Source organism: Mauremys reevesii, linkage group 1, assembly GCF_016161935.1.
Source record: "Mauremys reevesii isolate NIE-2019 linkage group 1, ASM1616193v1, whole genome shotgun sequence".
Lineage (NCBI taxonomy): Eukaryota > Metazoa > Chordata > Testudines > Geoemydidae > Mauremys > Mauremys reevesii.
The window spans coordinates 357,490,934-357,503,783 of record NC_052623.1 but is presented as its reverse complement, the minus strand read 5'-3'; the positions used below and the strand labels follow the sequence as shown (position 1 = coordinate 357,503,783).

The 12,850-nt window shown below is 52.8% G+C and overlaps 1 long non-coding RNA gene across 1 annotated transcript; it reads right to left on the bottom strand.

The window, feature by feature from the left end:
* Positions 1-563: 563 nt before the first annotated feature.
* LOC120395328 lies at positions 564-7,396 on the bottom strand. The gene is made up of 3 exons (XR_005592595.1): positions 7,148-7,396; positions 2,426-2,577; positions 564-1,261 (listed from the first exon to the last, which is right to left on the bottom strand). It is a non-coding gene; the product is annotated as an uncharacterized LOC120395328 (long non-coding RNA).
* Positions 7,397-12,850: the final 5,454 nt, after the last annotated feature.

Here is a 12,850-nt window from a genome sequence, read left to right as displayed (position 1 = left end):
GCTGAAACGGCTGCGTCCCTGCTTGTTTCAAACAAGCCAAAAAGTTTTCTCTAATCTGAGGTGCCAAGACCTGGCGCTTGTGTTAAAGCCTCTTTTAATGTGAGGGTTTTTTACCCACAAAAGCTTATGCCCAAATAAATCTGTTAGTCTTTAAGGTGCCACCAGACTCCTCGTTGTTCCTGTGGATACAGACTAACACGGCTACGCTCTCCTAATGTCTGGGGGCGGGGCCATTCCTTCTTGAGCTTTTATTGCAGGAGCTGGTAGAGACGTGCAGCAATTGCCTAGGCAGGGATGAAATCCTGACTAAAGCCCGTCACACCCAGCGGCGATCGCAGCACTGGATCTGAACCAGGGAGGGGCAGCTCCACAATCACTTCACCCTTCTGTCTGTCTGCAGCTTGCTGGTTGGGCTGCAGGGGTAGTCCCAGGAAGGAAACCTCCTGCGAACAGGGTTTCCAATGCTTTTAAAGGGCTTCCTGTCAGCAGTGTGCACCAGAATATCATCTCCATATTGCACAACATTTTCTTAACAGGTTTAACCTTAAACCATTAGCTGGATTTGTTTTCAATCTAGGGCATTTCAATCTATTATTCAGTTACTTAGCTGTAATACAATTACTCTTTTTCATTTACACCACACCACCAGGTAGCGTTTCACTCCCTAACAACATTTACTTTACACCACACTTCATCATAACGTTTGGAAAAGATTTACACCGGTTAAGGGCCATTTCTGAAACGCACGGATCTTTTCTGGTGCTGGGTTGGTTTCTGCTTCCGAAGCACACGGCCACCGGAAAAAGAAGAGTTGAATTAAATAGCATGTTTTGTTCACCTTTCTTTTACCCCTTTTCCATATCCATTGCACAGTCCCGGGGGAAATGCACATTCCTCCCAGAGTTTAACTCCCATTTTTCTTCGCTATAACATTATATTAGTTACATCAATCTTCTCATGAGGGGCAACTTTATTTTGTGCTTGCAGAGTTTCCATGGCCCCATAGCAAAGTGACTGTCTGATTGCTCAGGGCCGCCTTACGGCTCTGTGTTCCTAACATTGCTTCTGTTGTGCAGCTCACCCCTGCCCTTGCTCCCGAGGGGCGCTGGCTCTGTCATTTTTCATTCTTCTCCTGCCGCTCTTTCAGCTGCTGCTTTGTTATTGGAAGAGGATCCAAGGTCTCGCCCCACTCTCCCGGTCCTGCCCGACTCTGCCACAGCTACGATCCCGTCCTCTGGTTCTTAGTTAGAAAGACGTTGAACTGTATAAAAGCAAAGGTTTACATGCTAAATAACGAACCCTACAAACACTGGCTACCTGTGCTTGGCAAAAAGTGTCTGTCAGTTCTGCAGCTTTGAATGAAAGATTTGGATAGATTTTAGTGGATTTTTTTTAAAGCCAATTTATTTCACATGGACATTTTACCTTTTCTGTTTAAATAGCTGGGGGGTTCCTAAAATTAAACTCTGCGGCTCCTCGCCGGGCTGTAAACCGTTTATTATAAGACACCAAAGAAATATTTTTAACTTGCTTGGCTTCGCCCCCAGCGGAGGCTCCGAACCTTCCTCTTTCCTAAAAATGGTTTGATGCTCCTGCCGTTTTCCCTTTGTAGATTGTGCGTTAGGAGCCGAGGACACACTGAAGTTGCTCACATTTCTAACCTGCCATTTTATTTTGATACTTAAGCTTCGAATAAGTTTTTCCACTGGCGCGAGAACTGTTCTGGTGCTGGTAACTGCTGTATCCTAGCAATGGTTGGTTTTACTGCTGTTTTTCCTCCCTTCTCTGTCTCAGCTATCGGAGCCGTCCGTGAGCTGATTGTTACACTGAGATTGGTCTTGTTCCCACAGGCAGGATTTGTAACTTACTAGATGGTTTCCCCTTTTTTCTTACAATCTGTTCTTTGGGCTGATCAATGCCCCTCTCATTGTTCTTCATAATTTGGTTCCATGACTGTACCCAGGTTACATCCCCACTGGTACACTGAGAAGCCGTCCAACCTCACAGAAATCCCTCTGTCCTTTTCAGTCATAGTCAAATGCTATTGTCCCTCTGCCGGCAGCAGCCATTTACAATTGATTCTTCACAGGGCATTTCTTTGGGCAAAGAGTCCATGTTCCTTCGGAACGGCTGTAAAGGCTCCTGGGGACAAAGGCAGAGTGGTGGTGATTTTACCACCTAACCTCCTGTTTGCATGATCTGACTGCCAGGGTTCCACCGAGCGTGACTGTCCCCGAGCTGTACTGCTATAACTGGGATTCATTATTAAACCAAGCGTTTAACCCATTAGCACCCCCAGGATGACGCCTTCCAGGTTTTTAACATGTCCACAGCCCCGGACTGGTTAGTTCCCCCTGAACTCTGAGGTGTGAATTTGTGCAAAAGCTACTTTGAACTCCGTGTGCTCGTTCTTTAAATCACTTACCTCCCACAGTGAAACACTCATCAGCTGATTTCTCTCCGCGGCCCTGTGCTGAGTTTTGTGCTTTTTGCACTTATCCATCAAGGTGGCGCACTTTGCCTGCAAAGCCTTAGCCACCACGTGCAACGCCACTGCCTTAGGTGGCTTTCTTTACCCTGGGGGGGTTAAGAAGGCAGTGTTAATATTTGTCTTCAAGGTCACCCACAGGTCTTATTCTTTAAAAGTTCAGTGGCACTCGACAGACCTCTGCCAAGCTTTGCCAAGAAGCTTTCCACACAGGTATCCAAAGCACCTTCCATCTCCCTTTTGCTACTGATTTTCTCGTTAGGAGAGAAATTATCCTGGCCCTGGAGGACACGTCTCTATGCCTTCAGTCTGGGGCTTTAGAGCAACTGAAAGTAATGCCAGTGGGGGACCCTCCCCAGAACACTGGATTTATTATCATTTAGGCAGGATACTCCCAGAACACTAATTTAACCAGAAAGTCCTTGATTAAATCCAATGGCCAAATGGCATTTATACAATTGCTCCACACACGTCTACAGTCTAAAAACCAGCCGTCACTATGCCCAGCACAGTAACAAAGTGTTCACAAGCATGTGATCAGTGTACTTACAAACGGGCCAGCCTTGGGGATGACCGTCTCAGCCTGCTGTGCCCCTGCGTGATCAGGTCGGGTCTGACAAAGCACCTTCACATTCACCGCTCTCTTTAGACACCCCAGCTAACTCGCTAGCTTTAGCAAATCCCAGTTTGAAGAAGTTCAGCCTTGCTCCTTCCCTTCTGCCAAGGCCTTTCCTTCTGATCTCCTCCCCCCGCCCCCCGTGCTTACCAGGAGAGCAGTGGGAAGGGTTTCGCTTGTTTCTTTTAAGACAGTTTCCCTTTGTCTTATTGCTGCAGCTTTTCACTTGAGCAGTTCAAACGTCTTTCCCACACTACAAGCAATATTACTTCTTATTCTCATGACCTTCTTTTATGTGTTGATTGGGGCCTTTCCCGTACTAGTCACAAACCATAGAGCGGATATTATTTTCTTAACCAAACTTAAGCTGACTTTAATTAACTGTCCCGACAGGCAGAGACCAGGAGAGTCTGAGATGCCAGAAATGTCCGAGGTGTTTGTGGTGGCAGGAACTGAGACCTGCCCGGGTATCCTGACAGGTGACCCACGCTGCAGAGGAAGGCGAAACCCCCCCAAAGTCCCTGCCACACTGACGGGAGAAATTCCTTCCTGACCCCAAATCTGGGGCTCAGTTAGAGCCTCCGCATGGAAGCAAGACCCACTAGCCAGGTATGTGAGACAGAGGCTGCTCTGCACCACCTCACAACACTGGTCCATCCCCGCCAGTACCCATTGCTCACCGGGGCCAACCTTTGATGCTTCACAGGAAGGCAACCTGCCACGCCCCACCCCACAATTATAACGGTGTATCAAGGGGGCAATTCCTTCCTGACCCCTGGAGGTAACCAGCTGAAGCCTAAAGAATGCGATTTAGACATTGTCATCGTACACAGCCGCGAGTGTTATGAGCACGCTGAGGGCTAGGGTGGCCACCCATCTAATGGTTGGTAGCTGGCCCCCCAAGGCCCTGCCCCCTGCTCTGCCTCTTCCTCCCCAGATCAGGGCTTGTCAAATGGTGCTGGGATGCACAAGCCAGAACCCGAACGGTCTGGGTGAAAACTGGACGAGTGGCAACCCTATCGGGAGGGCAATCCTGGCAACCCCATTCTCCCCATGGCCTGTGAAGGCAGGGGATGAACGGGGCATTCACAGAGTCACAGATTCCCAGGCTGGATGGGACGTCCACGTCCATCCAGGCTTACTCATAACACGCACAAGCAGCTGAATTTCTGCCAATTTCTGGATTAAAGCCTCTCTCTCCAGAAGGTCTCTAAGCTCCTTGTAAAGGCCATCACTGCCCCAGTGAACGGTTCCAACGTCTAACCACCCCCACTGCCAAGAAACGGCTGCACCTTACTGCACCGCTGAGTTGGTCTAATTCCAGCTGCCAGCCGTTGGATCTTGTTCCGTCTTTGTCAGCAAGATTGAAAAGCCGCCCAGTAGCTGTTCTCCTGTCCGTGTGTCAGACACAGCACTCAAGTCACCGCGCGACGCTTCCCTTTGATCAGCTGAATCCGTTGAGCTCCTCTACCCTCACCTGGTACAGCTTGTTTTCCAGCCCCTGGATCATTTTTGTGTCCCCCCCTTCGAATTCTCTGCATTTTTTCCTTGCAGTGAGAACCGTGGAACACTGAAATAGAGAAGGAAATAGTCCTGTCTTTGGCATCTCCTCCCACCTGAATTCCACCTTTCAGCGAGCGTCAATTTGATCACGCTGAATTTCACTCTGCCACTTTAAACGTGTATACAGAGAGAATGAATGGATTGTTCAACACTAAGGAAGCACAGGGCCAGGGTCACCCCGAGGTGTGTGTGTGTGTGTGGGGCGGGGGGGGGGCGGGGGGGTTCAGGCCTGACACCAGGGCCCTGCACGTTTGGCTGGCTGGTTATCTGGCTGGTGTTTGCGTCTGCGATCCGTGGTTCAGGTTGTTTGCAATCGACGCTGCATTTCACAACTCACATTCCTGCTACCTGCTCCGTTCCTCTCTCAGCCAGCGCTGGACAGGGAGATTGGACGGGGAGCAGGTCTGAATTGTGCACTGCGGAGGAGGGGTATCAGTCGTGGGGTGTGGTGCCCAGCTTCCTTTAGACAAAGGAATATTTATGCAAGAGCCCGGGGCAGGAGTCCTGCCAGGATGACCCACGCGCTGTCAGCAGGAGAGGCGAGCAGAATCCAGCATGGCCTGGGGAACTCTCATCCACAGCAAAACACTGTCATTTCCCATGGGGAGAATGGAGCCCTGTCACCAAAGGGTTTGACTGTATAAAGGCAGAGGAAATAAATCTCCCCGCCTCCTGGATAGACATGCCTGCCCCAGCACATACTGCTAGCACCGTGACCGAGGGCTTTCCCTGGCGTGTTCATAGGCTGCTACGGCCTCATAGGTGCTAACACAATGCCCATAAATACCGGGGCGGAGGAACCGGGTGGGGGAGGGGGACTAGCACCCCACTATGGAAATATTGTGGGGGATCCATCCCCATGTAAACTCACACATGTGGTGGTGAGTGGGGGGCAGATGCAAGAGTGGGACCTGGCAGGGCTGGAGTAGCGGCAGCAGCACCTGGGATTGGGCCATGGAACTGGCAGGAACTACCAGGACAGGAAACCCCCTTTCCAGCCTGGGGCCACCCCCCACCCCCGACTGCTCCCACTCCTATCCCTTCACCCCACCTCTCCCTTCACAGCCACCTTCCGTCCCCCAATAATAATACTAATCTCATTGGAGTCATGCCAGGCCTGCAGTGGCCTGCTTGAGGAAGAAGATCGCAGCCTTTTCTGGTCCTGTAGCTTTGTACTTAGGTAGCTTATGACTGGGAGTGGTCTCCCTTGAGACAGCTGGAGAATGGGATCGTTCCCCAGCGCTGAGTCTGCTTTGGTAGTTCAGAGCGAGAACCCAGCCGGAGCCATAGGGCAGGAGGAGCCAGGCACTAAGCTTAGCCGTAGGGCAGGGCAGCACAACCGTGCTAGCGCATGCAGAAGGCCGCCGAGAGCGTCGTCCCCTCTGCCAGCTCAGAGCATCTCAGCTGTGGTGCCACGTTCCAGCATTTGTGCACAACCAGGGCTTTTTTCGCATAGTCCAGGCCGGCTCTGTGAATCCACGTGTCAGATCTCAATTAGCCTCTGGGGATTAGCTAAACCCTTAAGCCAGACTGGAGTGGTTGGTTCTTTGTGAAAAGGCCACTAAGCAGTAAAACAAAACACACGCCTCTTTTCATGCCAATTTCAGCCCTGACTGGCTCCTCCTGCCTGCAGACACACACGGAGACCTCTAGCTAATCTAATCTGCAGTCAGTGTTTATATCGCCTGCTCAGTGCCATGGTGTCTTGAGCACCTCACAGAAATGACAGGAAGGCAATAAACAGACTTAGATAGAGCTAAGAAGATACTGCAAAAAAGTATTTGCAAACATTTGCCTGAATTAAAACAACCCATCAGGTTCTGTGGTGTCTGTTGCCTGCTTTGATTCCCTATGTACATTTGAAAGGGCTCTGTGGGTTTGGGAAACATCCAGCCTAGGAGCAAAAACAATAACGTGATCTAGCTGACCCATCACATAGCGTGAGATGTTCCACTCATTTTGCAATAGCAAATAGTTTGATGAAATACTTTCGCACTAACCATTCACTGGGCAAGTGCATATAATGAGCCCATCTGTTAGAATCAAAGTCTTCGCTGTAGATTATCCATGAGCAAAGTGCTGCAATCATCTACTAAATTGTTCCCCGCGAATAATCCAAACGCAGCTGATGTTTGCCTTTCTCACTGTTTTCACATGCAAATCTATGTAATTGCATTGTAAACAGTAACGTGTTTGCTCATGAGGGTATCCTGTAGGCAACAACTCTACACCTAAAAAATTATTTCAGCTAGAGAGTCTAAGGCAGCAAACACTTTTAACTGTGTTAAGAGTGCTTAACACTCAGTTTCCAAGAACTACACCACAACTAACCCCACAGCATTTCTCCAAGATCTAACTGCCTACACAATCATTTTAAAAGAATGTGTAACCCTACCAGCTACAGCACCATCTGGTGGCTCCCAATAATATGACAAGAATGTCTTTTCTCTCTTTTTGAATGCTGAGGAATATTCAGGTACCTGCGGCTCCCCAGGGAAGGGAAGTTTCTTCCTCGCTGTATGATGTGTAACATCATCAGTCAACCTTAGTGATTCCCTGGTGAGCTCCTCTGAGGCCAGCCTCCTTGTGAATCGTCAGCTGTGTCACGGTGGTGCCCCCGCCGAGGGCCCATGTGCTCTCGCAGCAGCAGCACAATATGGGCCTGTTCTCCTCTCTCCGACAGTGAGTCCAGACGGATTCCTCCTGGTTCACGGCAGTGAGATCGCAGGCAGGCCCAGCTGGGATGGAGAATATGTGCTGCATGGTGGTTTAGCAGATAAGAGCTCTGGCAGGATCAGAGCTGCACAGGATGCCCTGACCTGGGAGCTGCAGAAATAAACAGGCCATTTACAAAGGCCTTTCAGAGCCTGCCACTGTCTTGCTGGTAATAGCATTAGTGGCTGGGCCTGGGTGGGCAGCCCCAGGGTTGGAGCCCATAGGGGACCGGCTGGGGAAAAGAAGGTTATTCTCCTTTCTCCCCACACTGACCCTAGGCCCCCGGCAGGGCTGCTTCCTCCCTAGGGTGACCAGACTGCAAGGGTGAAAAATCGGGACGTGGGGTGGGGGGTAATAGGCACCTATATAAGACACAGGCCCAAATATCGGGACTGTCCCTATAAAATCGGGACATCTGGTCACCCTAGTGCTCCCCCTGTGGCTGCCTCGCTCCCTTCCCCCTCAGCACGGCTTTGCTGCGCTCGGTGGCGCCACGGGCCCTGCCGGATGCAGCGTGGAACCCGCCCATAAGCCAAGCAGAGCCCCAGCTCGGGGCCATCCAGCACTGGCTGCGGCGTGTGGTGCCCAGGGCAACCTGACCCGACACAAAAGACCAGAAGGAGAGAGAGGGCCAGGGTAGAAGGAGGTGGACAGAGCGAGAGAGGTGGCGCCCTGTCCATACTGGGCCCATGTTCTCTCCTTCCAGGACCCCAGTAACTTCTGCTGGCTCCTGGAGGGCGCGAGAGAGGGCTCAAGGGCTTTGAAACCTGCTTTGGGACCAGCCGGGGCTAAGGCCATTTAACCAGTGACCGGCGGCAGCACAGGGGGTGGGCGGTGACACCAGGGAAAAACTGGGCTGATTCGGATCCAGGGCCAGCAGAGGGTGGGTGGGGAAGAGACGAACAGAGCGGGGAGGTTCCCCTGCTTCGCTCCCAGCTTTCACCAGCCCAGACGTTGCTTGAGGAGTGTGTGAGTGACTCGGAGGCTGGGGAGCAAAAGGCAAAACTGCAGGGGCCGCAGGGCTATAATTAGCGCCTGTCCCATGGCTAAACGCTCCTCCAGTTGCCGTTCTGCAGCCCTTTCCCCTGAGGTCACAGTGCCCCCTGCTGACAAGTTCTTTCCTTCCCACCCGTTCCCTGTGCACAGTCATGTTTCCTGTCTGGTCGCTGGCTGCTTCAGCCCCTGTACAGAGCTGTCTGTCTGCACTGCACCGTCCGCACGTACGTTGACCTTCACCCCACCTCACCCACAGGCAGCGACTAAACATTAGCTCAGTTTTACAAGCGGGGAAACTGAGGCACGGATGGATTACGTCACTTGCTCAAGGGCACCATGTGTTGGTGTCCAAGCTGGAATTCAGGGCTCCCAGGCCTCTGCTCACACCACTGAACCTCGCTGCCTTCCTGTGCGAAGGCAAAGCAAACTGGACGCGCTGACAGCAGGAGTCTGTACTGGCCTTTAGCCTGGTGAGTCTAGGTTCAAACCCTGCTAGGCCATAAGTAAACTACATAGCAGGGGCTCACCCAGGCGTTCCAGGTGGGCACAAGCCCTCCACGCAGTTTGACACACGTCAAGGCCTGGAATAGCAGAGGGCTGTGGGCTGGGATTGAGGAGTATTAGCAGAGCTGAGCATCTGGGAAGCCCAGAACTGGAGTAGCGGAGAGTTGAAGGGGGGCAGCTGCAGTCGACAGGACGCAGAGGCCTTGGCACAGCGGTGTGTGTGGAGAACCCAGAGCTGGACTAGCAGAAGTGGCTGTGGGTTAGGAATGTGGGGCGCAGCAGATCTGGGAGGGACGGGCCTGGCATAGCAAGGGAGGCCAGAGATCAGGACTGGAGTGGCAGGAGGGGGGATCTAGGCTGGAGTAATCAATGGGGCTACGGCTCAAGATCTAGACCATTGGCAGAACAGCTCGCCTGTGCAGGGGACAGCGCTTGCGTGGGGGCCAGGCTGCGACTGGGGAACAGCCCCCCACTGGATCTGAGGAAAGGCCAGCATTAAGTTGCCTGTGCAACCTTATTTCAGCCCCCTCGTGTGTATCCCTTACGAGCCAGCCTTTAATTACGTGATCTTATGGGGTGTTTGCCCCAGGACCCGTCTCAGTCAGTTATTCGATATCGCTTTGTATCCTCCACACTCAGCATGGAGCCCCAGGCCTTATTTAACCCACACCAGCCAAGCCCTACCCTGAACACCACATTAGCGTGTATCTATGGGGCTCGCATGTATTTATCTTCACAATACCCCTGCGAGACGAGGGGCTAATTTAAGGATGTCCTGGGCGAACTTCCTTCTGGCATTGCCTAACTTTTGAGTGCTGGACTTTGCAACCTTAATCTTCGGTAACAGTTTTTTTGGACGTACGTTGCTATAGTTAAAAAAAATTAGAATTTGAAACAGGAGAAATTCCGTCATGTGGAACCATATTGACCCCCATCTTGGGTCACTGGCAGGGTGGGATAGTTAGCACAGGAGAGCAGTGTAACTAGTTGCAATAACCTTCCCCTCTACGTCGCCTGGGCCCAGCCGTAGGGGCACTGAGAGCACAGGAGAGACAGTTGCCCTGTTCTCAGTTCTGGTACCTGGTCCCCCACAGTGTCCCGTGGCAATTGCAAGGTCAAGTTTTGCTCAGCCCCTGTAGCCCTGGGATGGCGCATGGTCAGTTGCTCTGGGAGATGCCAGAGACGCGCCATCCAGCCACATGTAGGAGCTGTGCGGAGATGGACCAAGCTCACTGGAGATGGAACCTTCCGAGGATTTAGCTACCGAACGCTAACAAGTCTCTAAGGAGCACGTGCACGTCGAAATGTACACCTCGGTGACACCAGAGCAATATACCTGGCAAACTTCAAGTCCCTGCTCCAAAGCATGGGAGGTGCTAAGGCTTTGCAACTAAATGGGTGTAAAAAAAAAAAAGTAACATGGGAAAAACGACGTCTTTCCCCGTAATCCCAGTCTCAGAAATGACCGAACTGATTCAGATGAAACTTTAACAAAACACCCTTTATGCAGACACCTGGCATGGGAAACCAGCCCAACCCGTTACAGTTTGGCGAAGTTACAAGCAACTGAAAAGAGTGTTCTAATGGGAAATTCTCAGGCACCCTTATCTAGCTAGGCAGCGCTGCCACCTCTGCATAGAATAGAATAGAATGGGATGGGATGGGATGGGAGAGCAGGTCAAGATTATGCTACTCTCGGGCTCAGACCCGTAAAGCATTTTCTTTAATAAAGGACGATATATAACCAAGGTTAGGAATAACCATTGGAGACAAAAACTGGGTCAGGAAGCCAGCTGGGCAGCTGTGATCACCCACCTCCTCGGTGTATACACGCCTCTCACTGATCCAGACAGGGCTTCACTTTCTCTCCTGGGCCTATCCATCAGCTGGGGGTTGTAGCTGTAACCGCTGGGTTTTCTAGCCTCACAAGCAGTCTGTGTTGGCTCCATATCAGTTTCATCCCTGCCCCACTGCCCTTTGTCTCAGCTGGGCTGGCTGCCATTTGGAAGGGAAAGTTTATAGTGTCAAACATCCCAAGCATCCCAGCTATCCCTCGTCCGGGAAGGCAGGAAGCCTGGGACACAGAAACCCACCGGCAGCAGCTTGTGCTTCCAAAGGAATGTTTCCAACGCTGCATAAAGGCAGATCAACAACAACAGCCCCGGCGCAACCCCCAGGAGCGCTGGTACCTGCTCACACCAGGCTTCCCTTGTCCTGGGCCAAGGAACAAACTAACCTGGGGAGTGAAAGCTCACAACAAACAGTTCCCAGCCAGCTCCAGTTTCAAAAACAAAACGAAGGCTGTTCCCCGCTCACAGAAAAGGGATCAAACTCCCAGCAGTGCTCAGGGCCATGGGCAGTGGGTGAACCAGGTGCTGGGGGGTGGGGGTGGGGCTAGCCCCTGGCCTGGCCCACCCCTTCCACCTGAGGCCCTGCCCCCTCCCCCTCCAAGCTCAGAACCCCCCCCCCCAGCCGCCAGCCCTCTCTGTCCCCCCGCAGCTCCGGGTCACCCGAGTGCCTCCAGTTCCAGAGTGCCCGGCGGGCAGCATGCATCCCCCCCCCCAGCCCTGGAGCACTAGGTGGTGTGGCCCCAGTGCCGGGGGACCCCCCAGTGCTGGGCGGCCCCAGCCACCCCAATTCCCAGCTGCCCGAGCCTCAGCCCCAGCAGGCTTCCCTTCCCGGAAGAGGAGCAGCCTGCTTGGCCTGGAGCCAACCAGCAGCAGGCGGGGGCCTTGGGATGGAGGGTGGGCAGGGCCCCGCGGGGCTGTTTGGGGTGGCACCGCCCATGCTTAAGGCTAGGCCATTAAAAACCCGGACACCAGCATCTATCCGTGGAGTGTTCCTAGTCAGACAGCCAGGCAGAGAGCTAGTCGGGATGGGTGGGTCTGGGGGGAGGGGGGCGATTGGCTGGATGCAGAAGCAGAGGGAGGGGAGCATAGATGGATTAGGTAGAAGTTTTGTTTCATGTTGGGCTTTGGAAAGGGAATTTACCCCGGACGCTTCTGCGCCTTAGCCGAGGGCCAGAGTTTCAGGGTTGAACGTAGAGCTGGATTGGAAGCCCTGGGGGCAGACCTCTCACCCCATGACCACTCGCTCTCCGGAGCAGCCTCTTGAGAGGGCCCTTGTCCAAGGCTTTGTGACAATGCAGTCAGCATGGTATTGTTTAGCGCGACCAGACAGCAAGTGTGAAAAATCGGGACTGTGGGTGGCAGGGTAATAGGAGCCTACACAAGAAAAAGACCCAAATATCAGGACTGTCCCTATAAAATCAGGACCTCTGGTCACCCTAGTATGGTTATTGTTATTGTTTGTATTGTCTCTTTCTGACCCGAGCAGCTAGTCCAAAAGTCCTGGGGTCCCGGGGCCGTTCCAGCTGGCAGAGGATGGAATCGGGTATTTTCTTTGATGCGTTTTTGCTGGTCTCCAAAGAACGTACCGCGTGCTGCGGCTCCAAGTCTAGAAGGAAACCGAAAGCAGGAAACAGCATCCTTCGCGCACAGCACCAAGCGTGCTCGTCTCATTCCAGGTTTCTTCCAGCGTCAGCCACTGTGCTTGCACCTGCTCCTTCACATTCGCTCTCTCGGTCTTTCCCAGTTGGCTCCGTTCTGCCTTCCCACACGCAGCCCTACCCAGAACAATACGCAGCCAGAAGCGCCTGGGCATGGTCACACGCTCGTTTCCCCAGAGCAACGTTCCAGCCAGCTCCTAACAGTGCGATTGTAGTGCCCGGCAGGTTGCTCCAAGGACCGGGACCCCACTGTGCTAGGTGCTGTACGTACAGAGGACGAAATGATGGGCCGTGCCCCAAAGAGCTGACACTCTAATAAGACAGAGGTTCTCAACCAGGAGAGCGCGCCCCTGTCCGCATGGCAGGCAGGGGTCTCAGTGCACCGGCGGCCTCACCATCATCATGTTTCGTGTGGGCGTCATGGCAGAGGAGAGCTTTAACGAGGGCTCTGAAGGCGGCT